General features: G+C 40.8%; 1 long non-coding RNA gene across 1 annotated transcript; it reads right to left on the bottom strand.

Moving 5' to 3' along the window:
• Positions 1 to 2,930: 2,930 nt before the first annotated feature.
• On the bottom strand, positions 2,931 to 15,675 carry LOC110924871. Its single transcript, XR_002584409.2, has 6 exons — positions 14,998 to 15,675; positions 14,646 to 14,900; positions 5,292 to 5,354; positions 4,577 to 4,782; positions 4,354 to 4,494; positions 2,931 to 3,270 (listed from the first exon to the last, which is right to left on the bottom strand). It is a non-coding gene; the product is annotated as an uncharacterized LOC110924871 (long non-coding RNA).
• Between the last annotated feature and the right edge of the window lie 707 nt (positions 15,676 to 16,382).

The raw sequence follows: 16,382 nt of genomic DNA, 5'->3' as shown, positions 1-16,382 counted from the left end.
GCCAGATTCATCGCCATTTACTCTCTCTTCTGTCCTCAGATTTGTATCTGATGAATTCGTTTTACTTGACTGATCATTCTTTGGAGAGCAAAACGATTTATCAGAACTCTTCTCTGATTTTCTTGCTGTATCCGAGGACAAAATCCTTTCGAGATACTCTCTTGCCTTCTTCCTTTTCTTCCTCAGTCTGTCTTTCTGCCCCTGCAAAAGCTTCACTTTCTATTCGTGAACTTTAGGTTCTTGAACTTTCTGTGCTTTGGGCTTGACATTGACTGGTTTCTTTGCCAATTTGTGAGAATCAGCCCTCGATCTTCCCTTTGATCTCATTGGGCAATCTCTTGCAATATGGCCTTTGATTTGACATTCATAACACCTTCTCGTTTCAAATATCTGGTTTTGGCAGTTAACAGCAATGTGTCCTTGATAGCCACAAGTGTAACACACTATGTTATCATACCTTTCACCACTTTCATACCACACACTTAGATCATAGTATTGAGTTGCCTTGTGGTAATCATATCCTTTCTTGTTTCCTTGATTTGGCATTTGAGAACTGTGGTCAAACCTGCACCACGGATTACCAACTATTTTTGAGTTTTGATTTTTAAATTTTTGTGATTTTTTATTGTAATTGGATGATTGATCTGATGAGCTTTTATTTTCTTTTTGAAATTTTTTCGATTTATTATCTTTTTGTTTCTGTTCCACATTCTTCTTTACAGGTTTTTGCGTTGAGCATTCACCTTTCTCAGTAGAATGTAAAACAATATTTTTAAACATTTCACTTAATTTCAAAAATGTTTTTCTTTTTTCTTCTTTTTCTTTTTCATCATCAGATTTGTCATCACAATCTTCAATAATTCTGAAGAAGTCACAAAACCTTTCAATTTCTTTTCAAGCTCGTCAATTTTATTTCGAGCACATTCAGCTTCCTTTTCAAGTCGAATAATTGTTTGAAGATGAAAATTTATTGCAATCTGTTTTTCAACATCGTTTTTGCTAAAAACAGATCTCTCATCTTCAAGAATCTTTATTTGACCTTGAAAGTCTGTTTCAACTTTTAATTTTTCATTTTCAAAATTTTCCATTTTTTCTTTCAAAATTTTGTTTTCTGATGTCAAACTGTTCAAACCACTCAACAGTTTGACATTTTCAGACTTCAATTTCTCACAAATTTCTCGCATTTCAAGAATCTGTTTATTATCAGATTCTTTCTCATCCTTCAAGCTTTTGATTTCCAATGTCAAACTCTCTACATCCTTCAAAAGTTTGACATTGTCTGCTTCGAATTTTTCACATTTTGAGCACTTCTCCGTCTCCTTCTTGTATGTTCCTGTAAGAAGAATTTCAACCAAATCAGCAGGATTCAAATTTTCATCCAAAAAACAACCTCTCTTTAAATCATATTTCAATCTATCTCTTTTCGAATTCTTTTCATTATTTCAAGAATCACATCTAAACTCAAGTATTCAAAAGCCTTTTCTAATTATTTTATTAAATCTTTCTTTTTCTCTACAATCTCATCATTGTGTCTTCTAAGCTCTCTGAAGAAATCATATGGTTTAAATTTTGAGAACCAAGAATCCTTTTTCAGTCTACCCAAAAATTCATCCCACTCCAAAGGTAATGCATCTGCAAACTTAGATATCTATTCAGCGTCGCGTCTGATATCGCCACACAATAAAAATGTGACTATATGCCTTTCGCCACACATATTTTTTTCATGTCAAGTGTGACCAAAGCTCGAGTCATCGTAAGTATCATACGGCCATACACACTTTTAGTGGTCGTAGAACTTAAAAGTGTGGCTAAAGGGCCAACATTTTTTATTAAAATCTAGCATTTCCTCCATTAAGTGTGGCTAAAGGGTTGCAACGGCCACATGAATTTAATTCAAGTGTGACTATTTCTATTATATAGTCACATATATTTACTAAAAAGTCTATTTTAGCCACATAAATTAAAAAAAAAATTGTTGCAAAAAGGGTTGTTGTAATCAACTATGTTGTTTATTAAGTATGGCTAAAAGGTAGCAACGGCTATATGAATTTACTGTAAGTGTAGCCGGTTCTAATATATAGTCACATGAATTTATTGTAAGTGTTGTTAAAAACTTTTGCTAGAGACACAAACACTTTTGCAATTTTAAGTGTGGCTATTGTCTAACTTTTGGTCACACATGTTTGTTTTTTCTATGACATTTGTTATCACTTCGTCACACAATTAAAACAAAGTGATGATGGTGTGGCTATTTTCTAATATTTGGTCACACATATTTGTTTTTCCCATGATATTTGCTATCATTCTGTCACATAAATAAAAAACAAAGCAACGAAAGTGTGGCTAACGGGTATGTACAGCCACAATAAATTTTGAAATTTTAAGTACGGCTATTGTCTATCCTTTGGCCACATATACTTTTATTTTCCCATGACGTTTGGTATCATTCTGTCACACAACAAAGAACAAAGTAACTATGGCGTGGCTAGTGCTTATCTATAGCCACAAGAAATTTTGTAATTTGAAGTGTGGCTATTGTCTAACCTTTAGTCACAAATAATTTTCTTTTCCCATGACGTTTGGTATCATTCCGTCACACAGTAAAAAAGAAAGTAACTATGGCGTGGCTAATGGTTATTAATAGTCACACGAAATTTTGTAATTTTAAGTGTGGCTATTGTCTAATCTTTGGTCACACATAATTTTTTCCCATGACGTATGGTATCATTCTGTCACACAATAAAAAGCAAAGTAACTATGGCGTGGCTAATAGTTATTTATAACCACGCGAAATTTTGTAATTTTAAGTTTAACTATTATCTAACCTCTGGTCACACATATTAGTGGTTTCATGTGGCCATTTACATGTAATTACCCATTTTATTTTCAATTTTTGTATAATAAAAACTGCAATGAACATGAGATAATTTATAAAACAAATGATATTAACAATAATAACCAAAAAACCATAGATAAGTTTTCAATTTAAATACTAATAGAAGACATAAACTTCTAAGCAAAATCTATCTACAAAAGTTGCAAAGAGAAACAAATGTACACAAAAACTAATAGCTATTTCTAGGTTGTTTTCTTCAAGTCCGTATATATTCACTGCTTTTGGACTTGAAAGTATTGCAAATTTTCATCCATGGGCTAGTGTCGACCTTGTTTCTATGGTAGTGAGTAAACTGTAACTCGTAGCCAGTTCTAATGTCTCTTAGCCCATCAACGAAACCATCACCTCCAATATATTGTAGCCATGTCACAAACCTACACATAATGTCAACTGGTCAGTTTCTTGTGCAGCTCAGGTTCAACACTTTGTGTGTCGGGTCAATTACTTCCTTTGTTTTGAGAGATAGAGGATGTTGGGAATAATTAAAAAAACTAAGTGTACCATTGACCTCATCATCATTATCATATATACAATGCCTCAACAAAACAAATATGCATGGCAATTAATTACTGAGGACTCACATTACTTGTTTATCAATAAAAGAAAATAAAATTAATATCTAGTTGTTTGGCCCGTTTGATTGGATTCATTTATGAATAACTAGAGATTTTTACCCGCCGCGCGTTGCGGTGGCGTAAATACGTGGCATAGAGCTCCAATGTTACAATTAGTTTTGTGAGTCTCCAATGTTACATGAAATCAACCAAACTATTCCGAATCAATTGTATATTTCATTTTTCTATTTAGCTATATACTCAAAGCCAAAAAATACAAATTTGTTTGTCAATTGAAAAATGTTCCCAACAACTCTAATAGACTGTTAAATGCCAGTTGTTGTCATGAGTTTTGAGAGGCAAAAGTTATGAATGTTTTACAGAAGCAAACCCTTAGTTTTGGCATAATATAAAAGTGCTGCAAGTAAGACAATGAGCAGTATGACCCTGACCCATAAACTCATACTTGCTGAAATAGGAAAACAAAGAAGAAGCCAAAACAGTAGTTAGAGTAGTAGAAATACAACAGAAGAAAGAATATGTATGTGTGTGATTTAAAGGTAGCAAGTTAGTAACAGGTCAGCATGTCAGGCCATGCAAATTGACCTGCAAGCACTTTGTGGTACCTTTTTTTATCAATAATAAATGCGTCATCGATGAGTACAAGAACAGTCAAGTATTCAACGTTTCCATTAAGATCACTCATATTAAAACTACTTAACAGTGCACCCAAATTATACCAGTTTCAGGCCATGTAAATATGAGGAAGAACCCATTACATAAAGACTCAATCTTTATGTGATTAACTGATCAAGATCTATCAAACAAACACCAGACTCAAATACCCATATCAGTTCTTGAATCAAGATAAGATTTTTACTAAAGAAAGAGATTGAAAAGTACCAACTTATTAGCCATATAGGTTGCAGCAACCGCCTTCCCCATCCACCTGTCATGATACGGGTCATCCACCGATCTTTAAGGTTAAATAACATGCCAACCCAGATCGTTAACCGGAGAAGTCGCCTGAGATTCATCAGAGTCCTGTAACACCGAAAATAGCTTCAGGGTACACAACTTAGACCCATCTAAGTGAAAAAGAACATGCAACTGAATCAAGGTTTACCTGAATTATTGCCGGAGTTAACTGGAGTGCCGTCAGAACCCTAGCCCATGCCACCTCACCGGGCACTTTATGTCTTTTGTTCTGTAGGTAGGGGTACAACACTCGAAGATGCCGCTAAAGATCCGCCTTGTCTCCGCCACCAGAGGTGGTGGCTGGCCGATAACTTGAGTCTCCGTTTCTTGCACCCTCTGTCTCTCTCTCAGACTCTATTTACACACACATGTGTGTGTTAATTAAGGAAAAGCAAATGGTAAAGGCAGCCCTCCCACAAGTTAGAAACCACAATTACAAGCACCTAATGGCATAGTAAAACAAATTTATGCACAAAAAACATATCCAAAATCCATCTAATCAATTAGTAACTGTATCAAAAATCCATCTATAAAGATACACCAAACATAGTCCAGAATTTAAGCTGAAAAGATTACTTTAACTGAAACACATGCCTCGAGGATGAAGTATTTTATTTCCATCGACCATCAACTCAGTATAAAAGAGAGGAAAAGAATTAGCAAATGTCATGGTGTAAACACATTTTAAAATTTATGAAGAGAAGATTTAATTAAGAAAGTGGCTTCAAAGAGTAAACTTGATGCATTCAGTCTGTGTACATATGTCAAGATAACTTTTGGCAGCTGCATAGCTTATCCTTAAGTCACATGTTGCAGAAAATAATATTAAAAAACTATGATCACGCTACAAAGACAACCAGTACCTGAGGGTAGAAAGGATGAGAAGAATCCTGCATTTTCTTTAACAGTTGTAGAAATAATGGAACCTGGTAACAATAGACAATGTAAGTTATTAGACAACTTTACTTTACTTTACTTTACTTTACTTTACTTTACTTTACTTTACTTTACTTTACTTGCAGCTATAAGATCTCCATTTGACTCATGGAAAACTCATGTTAGCAAATTATGTGTGACAACTCGAACTTTAGGCTTGCTTGATGTAACGTTTGTGCACGATATGTGATTTTATAAACCCGAATGATTAATTGATTTCATGATATATGTTATGTTTTATGCATTATGTGTGTAAGTATGTCGTATGTTTGTGGACCGAGTACACGAGCCCTTTGGGCCACATCTTTGTTCACGGATCCTTAGAAGAAAACCGTATGGGCTCGGCCCACTCCCCACTCGCAACACACAAAACCGAGTTAGGGGTTTTGTTTTACCACTTTTGCAAATCACAAACACACACACACAAACCCTAGAAGCTTTGCTCTCTCTCGGCTTGCTTGGAACCCGACGGCACACACACACACACTTTGAAGCTTGTGAAACGAATCGATCCTCTACCTTCATCCGGTTAGTGATGATGTTATGTTTTTGGATTATTTATGATATTATGTGATTGCTATCATTCTGTTAGGTGATGTAACTAAGGTGTATGCTTGTAATATTGATTGGTTGTTGATGTTGGATGCGGGTACTTATAATAGTGATGTTTGTTAATCAGATAACATGTACGGTTACGTTTTATGCTCGACTTATTGTTTGATTCGAACCGGTTAGGTGCATGGTTATAGGCTGTCATGAAATTGATAAATCAAAACGTTTCTGCATGATTCGGTTTAGGCTGTTTGATGATCCGATTGATTGTTATCTAGGCTATTTTGTTTAAGCATATGAACATGTTTGAAGATTGCTATGAAACTGCTATTTTCGGTGTTTGATCTGTTTCCGAAACTGTTGAATATGTTTGCTGAAATCACGGAGTTTAATTGACTAGAATTATGGAAATCAGTTACACAGCCGGTTGCGACTCAGATTGCGAGTCGAAACCCCCGTCTCGACTCAAGACCACAAACAGCACCAGCCGAAACCACGGTTGCGAGTCCCGTTGCGACTCGTAACCAGACCATGATGAACCGAGATCTCCATTGCGACTCGCAACCAGCTGTTGCGACTCGTAATCTCCGGTTGCGACTCGAGATCTCCGTTGCGACTCGAGACCATCGTTTACACGCACACTGTTGGGCCTTCACTGTCACGGGCCCAATCTATTGAGCCCAACGATTTGAATTGTGGACTGTTTTGCTAATGGACTTGTATGTGTTTGCTACTTGGGCCGATTGGGAATCTGGATTGTTATATTATTGGGCTGCTTATGTTATTGGACCGGGCATTGTTGGACTTAGACAATTGGATCCTCACATGCTATGTCTTATCTGCTTACGTGCGTACATGTTTGCCATGACTATACGTGATTACTATATACGTGCTATATACGAACCTGACTCGTATAACAACCATGCTAGGACGTGATTGACAAATTACTAGCTTATCTATACTCTTTGTGTATCTGCCGAGCAAACCAAGGTGAGTTCACACAGCCAAGGCATGGGATTCCCGGGTTGGGAATTGGGTTGGATATGTTATTGTAAAAGGAGATACTCGTACTTACGCATATACCAGACTATAGACCATCGTCCTCAGGTTAGTCAGGACACGTTACGTAAAGCCTACGTAACCCAGTATATTTGCCATATGTCTCCCGGGTCGGGAGGACACGTTACGTAAAGCCTACGTAACCCAATACCATTCATTGGCTTCCAGGTCGGAAGGCCACGCTGCGTAAAGCCTACGTAGCCCCCACGCGTACCACCGTCCTCGGGGAAGGGCACGTCACGTAAAGCCTACGTGACCCTGTACGTTTTCCTGTTCTCGGTAAAGAAGAACACATGGTCGGAAGTTAGTCTAGTAAGTACCGTTAATGAGAAGCCCTCATTAGCCAGGATGAACATGGGAAGCCCCCACCTTTAGTACGCACTAGTATGGGAAGCCCCCACTAGCTATACTTATGCATTACATTATGAACTTACTTTCTGTGAACTCGCTCAACTAGTTTGTTGATTATTTGCTGCATGCCTTGCAGGACCTTAGGTATACTTGGAGCTTGCACCAGAGGAGAAGCGGGTCGTTGTGGACAAGAACTCATGAATGCTTATTAAACACTTTTACATTCACACAATGATGCTTATGATTTGGGTTTTACATTTAATGCTTCCGCTACTTAAACAGTGTTTGGTTTTGAACACCAATTATGTCTTTGATTTTATTAAATGCTATGTTTGATATAATTGGTGGCTTGATCCTGGTCAGTCACGCCTCCAAGCGGTGGCACTCCGCGTGTGGGATTTTGGGGGTGTGACAGATTGGTATCAGAGCCATTGGTTATAGAGAACTTGGTTTTAATATGGGTAAACGTTTTTATTAAAACCGGACTATAACCAGCACAGTGCTCTCAATGATCCACAACGACGCTTCGCTCCACGTGCAAGACTCGACATCCTAGGTAATAAGGTTTATGTTTATTGCCTGTTTGCTAGAACTGCTTAGAACTTTGCTCGCATTACGCTTAGATACACATGCTTTGATTTCATGAGAACACCTATATGCCTGCGCTTTTCTGTCATCGCCCTACTCGCGAACCATTCTTACGTATGCTACTTGTTACTATGAAGATCATGTCTGGACGAATCAACATGACACAAGCCCAGCTAGAGGCTCTTGTTCAAGCTCAAGTTGCTGCGGCAGTTGCAGCAGCTCAAGCAGGTAGTATATCCTGCAGTATAGGCACACACTAGGATCTTTAGATCCTACACTAACGCTCGTATTTAACTCTCGTCCTATTCGTACACAATAGGTCAACACGCGCAGCAGCCTGTCTGCACGTTCAAGAATTTCATGGACTGTCGTCCAAACTCTTTTAGCGGCACAGAGGGGGCAGTGGGACTCCTCCATTGGTTTGAAAAGTTAGAATCGGTTTTCGAAATGTGCGAGTGCCCTGAGGCTCGCAAGGTCAAGTTTGCCACCGGTACTTTGGAAGGAATATCACTGACTTGGTGGAATGCCCAAGTCCAGATCTTGGGGTTGGCAGCTGCTAACGCCACCCCATGGAACGACTTTAAGGAACTCATCAAGCGTGAGTATTGCACACGTGAGGATATCCACAAGTTGGAGGATGAGCTCTACAATCTGAAGATGGTCGGATCGGAAATTGAAGCGTATACTAAACGGTCGAATGAGCTGGCCGTTCTGTGTCCAACTATGGTGGACCCTCCATACAAGCGCATTGAGTTGTATCTCAAGGGATTGGCGCCAGAAATTCAGAGCCACGTGACGTCGGCTAACCTCGAAAACATCCAGGAAATCCAGCGCCTCGCTCATCGCATCACTGATCAGGCAGTGGATCAGAATAAACTGCCCAAGCGTGTTAATGCCACTGCTAATGTCACCACCTCAGTTACTCCTGCTACATCTGGTGACAGTAAAAGAAAATGGGATGGAGATTCTAGTAAAGGCTCAGCATCCGTTCAGTCTCAAGCTCAGCAACAGAAGACTGACCACTATCAGAGTCCCAGTCAGCAATCCTCTAGTAGTCACAGACAGAGGAGATATCAGGGTAGTCAACCTAGGTGCCACAACTGCAACAGGCATCACCACGGCCCGTGTAACAAGGGTCGCTGTCAAAGGTGTCTTAAGATGGGGCACGAGGCTAAAGACTGTAGGAGCCCTCGTCCTGCAAATCAGGACCAGCAACCGCAACAACCAGCTCCACAGAACCCACCGCAGCAGCAGCCACAGCATGGAAACCGGGGATGTTTCCAGTGTGGAGCTGAAGGTCACTTCAAACGCGATTGCCCTCAGTTGAACCAGAACCGCAACAACAATAACAACCAGGGCAACGGCAACAACAACGGCGGAAACAACAACAATAATGGCAACGAGGCAAGAGGTCGAGCTTTCGTGTTAGGACGAGGAGACGCAACGAACGATATTTGAACTTATAACTTATGTTGGGTTTTCGTTATTATGTATCTGTTACACAAACAAAGTTTGACTTGAACATCCATCGTTTTGGGTTTTATGAATTATTTTAACTATTACACTTTATGTTTGACATGATGGGTGGTTTGGTGTTATTGAACGCACCTGCAGTATTTAAGGACCTTATGAACAGGGTGTACAAACCCTACCTAGACAAGTTCGTCATAGTATTCATCGACGACATTCTGATTTACTCCAAGAGTCAGGAGGAACACGAACAGCATCTTCGTCTTATTTTGGAACTCCTTCGGAAGGAGCAACTGTACGCCAAGCTTTCTAAATGTGACTTCTGGCTTCGTGAAGTCCACTTCTTAGGCCACGTGGTAAACAAGGATGGGATCCATGTCGATCCATCCAAGGTAGAATCGATCAGGAACTGGCCTGCACCGCGTACGCCGACAGAGATACGCCAATTCTTGGGTCTGGCAGGTTACTACAGACGGTTTATTAGAGACTTTTCGAAGATTGCTCAGCCGCTTACGCTACTGACACAGAAGGGTGTTACCTATCGCTGGGGAGAGCCCCAGGAGACTGCTTTTCAACACCTAAAGGATAGACTCTGCAGTGCACCTATCCTCTCATTGCCAGAGGGCACAGATGACTTCGTGGTTTATTGTGATGCATCCATTCGGGGATTGGGATGTGTGTTAATGCAGCGCGACAAGGTTATTGCTTACGCCTCTCGTCAACTCAAGGTCCACGAACGGAACTACACGACGCACGATTTAGAGCTGGGAGCTGTTGTTTTCGCGCTTAAGATATGGCGACACTACCTGTACGGTACCAGGTGCACGGTTTACACCGATCACAGGAGTCTCGAGCATATCCTTAAGCAGAAAGATTTGAACATGCGTCAACGACGATGGGTCGAGTTACTTAATGATTACGAATGCGCTATCAAGTATCATCCAGGCAAGCCAATGTTGTGGCTGATGCCCTCAGTCGGAAAGACACTTTACCACGGCGCGTGCGAGCGCTACAGCTTACGATTCAGTCTAGCCTTCCTGCACAGATACGAGACGCTCAGGTAGAAGCACTGAAGCCCGAAAACGTCAAGGCTGAGGCCTTACGCGGCTCATGACAACAAATGGAACAGAAGGCGGACGGCGCCTACTATGTAACGGGGCGTATTTGGGTCCCACTTTATGGTAGTCTACGCGAACTTGTGATGGACGAAGCACACAAGTCTCGCTATTCGGTACATCCAGGGTCGGATAAAATGTACCACGACATCAGTACTACTTATTGGTGGCCTAGTATGAAGGCCCACATCGCTACGTACGTTGGAAAATGCTTGACCTGTGCGAGAGTCAAGGTCGAATATCAGAAACCAGCTGGCCTACTTCAGCAGCCTAAGATACCACAGTGGAAATGGGAAGAAATTTCCATGGATTTTGTTACAGGCCTACCTAGATCCCAGCGTGGGAACGATACGATATGGACGATAGTTGATCGACTCACCAAGTCTGCACACTTCCTGCCGATTAAGGAAACGGATAAGTTCTCCACTCTCGCAGACGTATATCTTAAAGAAGTTGTCTCGAGGCACGGGGTGCCCACATCTATCATTTCGGATCGCGATGCACGATTCACATCAGAGCTTTGGCAAGCAATGCACAAATCTTTCGGCTCACGGTTAGACATGAGCACAGCATATCACCCTCAGACGGATGGGCAGTCTGAGCGTACGATCCAAACACTAGAAGACATGCTTCGGGCATGCGTTATCGATTTCGGCAACGGCTGGGAAAAGCACCTCCCTTTGGTGGAGTTTTCATACAATAATAGTTACCACACCAGCATCCAAGCCGCTCCATTCGAGGCATTGTACGGGCGTAAATGCCGGTCACCTCTCTGTTGGGCAGAGGTGGGAGATAGTCAGATTACGGGTCCAGAGATTGTAGTGGACGCCACAGAAAAGATTGCACAGATACGACAACGCATGGCGGCAGCACGAGACCGTCAGAAAGCCTACGCGGACAAGCGTAGAAAGCCATTGGAATTTGAGGTCGGGGACCGGGTTTTATTGAAAGTTTCACCCTGGAAGGGTGTGGTTCGTTTTGGCAAACGGGGCAAACTGAATCCGCGATACGTCGGACCATTCGAAATTATAGAAAAGATTGGCAAGGTAGCCTACAAGTTGAATTTACCAGCTGAACTCGGGGCAGTTCACAATGTCTTTCACGTATCGAACTTAAAGAAGTGCCTATCAGACGAAACACTCATCATTCCTTTTAAGGAACTCACTATCGACGAGCGGTTGCAGTTCGTTGAGGAACCAGTCGAAATCACGGACCGGGATGTGAAGGTCCTCAAACACAAGAGAATCCCTCTTGTCCGAGTTCGTTGGAACTCCAAACGTGGCCCAGAGTACACCTGGGAACGCGAAGACAGGATGACAGAAAAGTACCCCCAGTTATTCGGGAACAAGGCAACCACTACTGAGGCTGAAGCTACTACTTCGGAATTTCGGGACGAAATTCCAGATCAACGGGGGGAGGATGTGACACCCCAGGAAAATCAGTGAACGGTACAGTTTACCTAGCTTCCTCAGTGAGTGCATACCAAATTTCGGGACGAAATTTCCAATTAGTTGGGGATAATGTGACAACTCGAACTTTAGGCTTGCTTGATGTAACGTTTGTGCACGATATGTGATTTTATAAACCCGAATGATTAATTGATTTCATGATATATGTTATGTTTTATGCATTATGTGTGTAAGTATGTCGTATGTTTGTGGACCGAGTACACGAGCCCTTTGGGCCACATCTTTGTTCACGGATCCTTAGAAGAAAACCGTATGGGCTCGGCCCACTCCCCACTCGCAACACACAAAACCGAGTTAGGGGTTTTGTTTTACCACTTTTGCAAATCACAAACACACACACACAAACCCTAGAAGCTTTGCTCTCTCTCGGCTTGCTTGGAACCCGACGGCACACACACACACACTTTGAAGCTTGTGAAACGAATCGATCCTCTACCTTCATCCGGTTAGTGATGATGTTATGTTTTTGGATTATTTATGATATTATGTGATTGCTATCATTCTGTTAGGTGATGTAACTAAGGTGTATGCTTGTAATATTGATTGGTTGTTGATGTTGGATGCGGGTACTTATAATAGTGATGTTTGTTAATCAGATAACATGTACGGTTACGTTTTATGCTCGACTTATTGTTTGATTCGAACCGGTTAGGTGCATGGTTATAGGCTGTCATGAAATTGATAAATCAAAACGTTTCTGCATGATTCGGTTTAGGCTGTTTGATGATCCGATTGATTGTTATCTAGGCTGTTTTGTTTAAGCATATGAACATGTTTGAAGATTGCTATGAAACTGCTATTTTCGGTGTTTGATCTGTTTCCGAAACTGTTGAATATGTTTGCTGAAATCACGGAGTTTAATTGACTAGAATTATGGAAATCAGTTACACAGCCGGTTGCGACTCAGATTGCGAGTCGAAACCCCCGTCTCGACTCAAGACCACAAACAGCACCAGCCGAAACCACGGTTGCGAGTCCCGTTGCGACTCGTAACCAGACCATGATGAACCGAGATCTCCATTGCGACTCGCAACCAGCTGTTGCGACTCGTAATCTCCGGTTGCGACTCGAGATCTCCGTTGCGACTCGAGACCATCGTTTACACGCACACTGTTGGGCCTTCACTGTCACGGGCCCAATCTATTGAGCCCAACGATTTGAATTGTGGACTGTTTTGCTAATGGACTTGTATGTGTTTGCTACTTGGGCCGATTGGGAATCTGGATTGTTATATTATTGGGCTGCTTATGTTATTGGACCGGGCATTGTTGGACTTAGACAATTGGATCCTCACATGCTATGTCTTATCTGCTTACGTGCGTACATGTTTGCCATGACTATACGTGATTACTATATACGTGCTATATACGAACCTGACTCGTATAACAACCATGCTAGGACGTGATTGACAAATTACTAGCTTATCTATACTCTTTGTGTATCTGCCGAGCAAACCAAGGTGAGTTCACACAGCCAAGGCATGGGATTCCCGGGTTGGGAATTGGGTTGGATATGTTATTGTAAAAGGAGATACTCGTACTTACGCATATACCAGACTATAGACCATCGTCCTCAGGTTAGTCAGGACACGTTACGTAAAGCCTACGTAACCCAGTATATTTGCCATATGTCTCCCGGGTCGGGAGGACACGTTACGTAAAGCCTACGTAACCCAATACCATTCATTGGCTTCCAGGTCGGAAGGCCACGCTGCGTAAAGCCTACGTAGCCCCCACGCGTACCACCGTCCTCGGGGAAGGGCACGTCACGTAAAGCCTACGTGACCCTGTACGTTTTCCTGTTCTCGGTAAAGAAGAACACATGGTCGGAAGTTAGTCTAGTAAGTACCGTTAATGAGAAGCCCTCATTAGCCAGGATGAACATGGGAAGCCCCCACCTTTAGTACGCACTAGTATGGGAAGCCCCCACTAGCTATACTTATGCATTACATTATGAACTTACTTTCTGTGAACTCGCTCAACTAGTTTGTTGATTATTTGCTGCATGCCTTGCAGGACCTTAGGTATACTTGGAGCTTGCACCAGAGGAGAAGCGGGTCGTTGTGGACAAGAACTCATGAATGCTTATTAAACACTTTTACATTCACACAATGATGCTTATGATTTGGGTTTTACATTTAATGCTTCCGCTACTTAAACAGTGTTTGGTTTTGAACACCAATTATGTCTTTGATTTTATTAAATGCTATGTTTGATATAATTGGTGGCTTGATCCTGGTCAGTCACGCCTCCAAGCGGTGGCACTCCGCGTGTGGGATTTTGGGGGTGTGACATTATGACCCTCACAGAAAGTATTCAAGTAATCCGAATTGGCTTCCTCGCATACAACTTAGGAAATAGAAAAGATTACAGAACCAAATTCTCTCCAAACAGAGGGGTTTTCTTTATTAGTAGTAGTAATAGTGAAGAATAAAACTACAACTTATACCCGATAATATAAAACAATGAAATGGAAATGATACAAAGCTGTTTCGTTTTATAATTCCACACCTGCTGAAATAAGCATCCTATTTTAGATTTCTAATTTCTAGTATAGAGATCAACTTAGTTATATTAAAAACTAAAGGTGATGAACAGTAGAAAGGTCATTTTCGTCATTTTCTGTATAACCAGTTTAAAGGGACAATAGAGAGACATAACACCCTTAAAGAAAGAACCTGTTAGAGAGAGAAAGTTGTGAGCGACAGAGAGAGAGCGCAGAGGGAGGCCGATGACGACCGTCCGATGGTGTTACAACCTGCTCGTCGGCATCAACAACATTCGACGACGATGTTCTGATCATTGTGGTGGCGGTAGTCTTCGGTGCGCAGAGTAGGGTTTGTGACGGTATGATTGTCTACGTCTTTGGTGGCGGCAAACATGGCTTGTCACGGAGAGCGACCAGGTATGACTGCTGTAGCTCTGACAATGACCTAAATAACACTTAAACAACATAAAAATGCAAACTCTAAATGACAGTAAAATTAATGGAAAATGTGAAATTATAACGAAGTAGAAAGATAAGCAAACCTCTATGAAGGCAAGAAAGCCATGAACATAGAGAACATCGATCTCAACGATTGAAGAATCCACTATTGACCATTGTGATCCATTTAGAGGATAAACATATTACATTATCCTCGTATAAAATAACACTTTGACTAATTGAAACAAAAAAAAAGTTGATTTTTAACAAAAAAAAATCCGGTATCAAAGAATTCATTTTTATACAGCATGGAATAGGGATCTATATCCATAACTTACAAACAAAATGGATTTGAAAATTAGTAATCGTAAAGAAAGCATAAATAGATTGAAGATACGTACTCAAAATCATGTGCTTCTCCTTAAAGCCAGTGAATCAGAAGCCAGCGAATCCGACCCCAAATCTCCATGAATCAGAAGCCAACGAACTCGATTGAGATTTTACTCCTCTTCTTCTCGATTCCATCAGAGATTTTACAAGCACGTTGCAGGTACGAACTAAAAATCATGCGCTTCTCCTTGCGTCGCATCATCGTTAGGGTTTGATGGTAACCAAAATTGGTTAGGGTTTTGTGGAAGTTGGAATTGGTAGTGGTTGTGGCGGAGATACTGTGTAGATCGGAACCAGGGCAAAGGATTCGCACTGAACTTAGTGAGTTGGTGGGGTTGAATTTGTTTCAGCTATGTGGGGAATTTTGGGGGTTTTGAGGAAGAGGAAAATTGGGCGGGCTGAATTAGGACGGAGTGTGAAAACTAAAATTTTTGAAACCACATCTCAAAATTGCACAAAAAAAAAAACGTACCTTGAACTGGTTTTTTAATATTCAAAAACTGGAACTGACCCTACCTATAGGATATAAATAATTTATGTATTTTGATCTCAATATCTGAAATTAGAACCGATCATACTGGATTAATACTTGAAACCGGAACCGATTATACCTATATCAGAACATGATTCTAATACTTATCTATTATTCTAATACTTATCTATTAAATTTATGATAGTGAATCTAATTTAACCTTTTTTACATTATACAATGCATATTTAATAATTATAAACAAAAAGACAATAAAATAGGGTAATAAAAAAAAACAATAGAGTATTAAAAAACCTGATAATATGGTACCCAGCTTGTGCAAATGGTATCGGGTACCGGTATCGAATTTCCCGTACCGGTTCGTTTTTTGATACCGATTTGGTACCGACATGTTGCATTTTTTGTACCGGTCTGGTATGGTATCGGTAAATACCCGTCTTTATCTTTAAATACCGGTCCGTACCGGTATCGAACCGTACCGTATCGGGTATCTTCGGTACCAGTACCCATTTCTTTGGGATTCTTTGTACTGGTATTTTTGGTACCCATACCGATTGGCACCGAGCCCATCCCTAGTTAAATGACTCGTATTTGTGGGATCGTGGTTTC

This window comes from Helianthus annuus, chromosome 4 (genome assembly GCF_002127325.2).
Source record: "Helianthus annuus cultivar XRQ/B chromosome 4, HanXRQr2.0-SUNRISE, whole genome shotgun sequence".
Lineage (NCBI taxonomy): Eukaryota > Viridiplantae > Streptophyta > Magnoliopsida > Asterales > Asteraceae > Helianthus > Helianthus annuus.
The sequence above is the reverse complement of the archived record's forward strand: the minus strand, read 5'-3'. Positions and strand labels throughout refer to the sequence as shown.